The sequence below is a fragment of the Penaeus japonicus genome, unplaced genomic scaffold, assembly GCF_977035675.1.
Source record: "Penaeus japonicus unplaced genomic scaffold, GWHDUDI00000001_assembly GWHDUDI00000026, whole genome shotgun sequence".
In the NCBI taxonomy this organism is placed as follows: domain Eukaryota; kingdom Metazoa; phylum Arthropoda; class Malacostraca; order Decapoda; family Penaeidae; genus Penaeus; species Penaeus japonicus.
This window is the reverse complement of record NW_028234428.1, coordinates 29,132,002-29,134,501: the sequence shown is the minus strand read 5'-3', so window position 1 is coordinate 29,134,501 and position 2,500 is coordinate 29,132,002.

The following is a 2,500-nucleotide window of genomic DNA, read 5'->3' as shown; positions in this document are numbered from 1 at the left end:
ATAATGAGAATAATATCCATAATCTTAATAACAATAATAATGATAATAGTAATAGAAATGATAATGGGAATAATAGTAATGATGATAAAATGATAATAATAATAATGATAGTGATAATAAGAAAGATGATAACAACAACACTAATAATAATAGTAATGATAATGATAATAATAATAAAAATAATAACAACAAAGTCTTAATACATTCACATCAACGTTATAGTTTCCCACTTCGTTATTCTTTTTTCTTTTCTTTCTTTCTTTTTTTTCTGCTTAGAAAATCTAATGAGATCTTAGGATTATCTAATGTTGGTGTTCACATTTGCTGTAAAATGTGTAAATTCTGAAATTGAAATGAATATGATTTATTTTATGGACATGTTGGTGACGTGTTTATTCAGATCATTAAAATATTTCATTATTGATGTGACTTTTTTTCTTCTTTAGTTCATCTTTTTTTTTCTTCTTCTTTTTCTTTTTTTTACTTTTTTTTTTCTGTTTATCGTTTTAGTACTATCCTTCTCATTGTTGTTGCTCTTACTTTTAATATTACCGTTAATGTTGTCAGCATTATTGGTACTATCATTATCATCATAATAATTATCATAATCTTTAGTATTACTATCATCTGTATCACAGGAATTTTCATAATTAGTAGTATTGGAAGTACGACTACTACTACTACCTTATTGGCATTAACATTGTCATTATAACTATCATCGTTATCATTATTATTGTAATTATTGTTACTCTCACTATCATTATCATTCACAATGTTTGGTAATAGTGATGGTTATCATTATCTTTATTACCGTATCATGTTAATTATCATCATCATTATCATTATTATTATCATTGTCATTATCATTACTTTTATTACTATCATATCCACTGTTATTCTAATCATTATTATTATCACCACTATTATTGTTATTAACATTATTATAATTATCATTATCATTATTTTCTTATTCTCAATATCATCCCTTTTCTCATTATCTTCGCTATTTATGTAATTATGATTTCCGGTATCATCTTAATTCATGTCATTAATACTAAGGCCCATGCACTTCATAGTTTCATGATAATTCAGATAATGCAGTTTAATAGAGTTTATATAATACCCACTAATAACTGTAAGAAGAATCTCACGTACCTCTTACATGGTGGAAATAGGATTATTTTATTGAATGAAAAACAGGTTGGTTTTGTGTTGTTGTTCTATTAAGGTTATTGAGGTTATCATTCATAATGAGTGTTCGTGATCTCTTTTTCAACGCTTGTATGATCGTGGTTAAGCATTATCTTTGACAAAGAAAAAAATAAAAAAGGAATAATTTCATAGCGTAATATATACGTATACATTTTTCACAAAGAAAAAACATTTTAATTCTTGTTTTTTCATTTATTTTTTCCTCTCTATTTTAATAACTATTATTCCTTTTATTAATCATCCTTACTTTAAACCCAAATATTTAGGTGCCGAACACTTATATTGATCAATATTTCAGTTCTTTCATTTACACTTTTATTTTGCTTATCCTTGGTGCTTTGAAATCAAACATATTGAATTACAGTGCTGAAAATAAAGTTGATTATGCAATATACGTAACCGATATTCAATTTCTTCAACAAGGCCTTGCGAACGATACTGTTTAGTAAAAAAAAAAAAAAAAAAAAAAAAAAAAAATCTACAATTCACATACAAAGTGTGGATATGAGTTTTTAATTGGAAGTGTTTTTATGTGTTTGAGTGATTTATTTTCTTTCATTTGTCTCCCTTGTGTGTGTGTGTGTGTGTGTGTGTTTGCTTGTTTGTTCAAGTGCTTCTATGCGTGATAGTATTTCCCTCATGTTCTTAATTGAAAAAAAAACCTCTTCCCTTTTTTCTAGTTCTTCTCCCTGGCATTTGAATGTAATGAATTTCCCTTTTTCGTCTTTTTGATTATGAATTTTTTTTTCAAAGCGCATGTTTGGAAATGTTGATTCATTAGTATATAATTAAGAGCCATCTTGAGTATTTCATTGGCAAACACACAAATTTTGTTGTTTTTTTATTATTAAGACTCGTTCCAAGTTGAAGTGAATGAATATATACATTTAATTCATTGAATCTAAATAAGCTGTTGAAGTTGTGCTTATTCATATGCGAATGCGTATGAAAAAAAAATATATATAATTTATCTCTAATGAGGATCACACACACACACGCATACACACAGTGTATGTGTGTGTGCGAGTGCGAGTGCGTGTGCAAGTGCGTGTGCGTGTGCGTGTGCGTGTGCGTGCATGTACATTAAACTTATCCCAAGAGAGAGTCAAAACAAGACCTCGAAATGTCCGCAAGAGGTCTTTAACTCATCTCCGAACATATGACCATTGATACGTAAGTTCAAGCCAGGCCTGAGTTAAGACCGCCGTAACTCAAACACTAATACAAGTTTCAACAGAAGTTTGCGTTTCACGAGGCAAGATAAAGAGTCCCTGTAAATCCTAAAGTA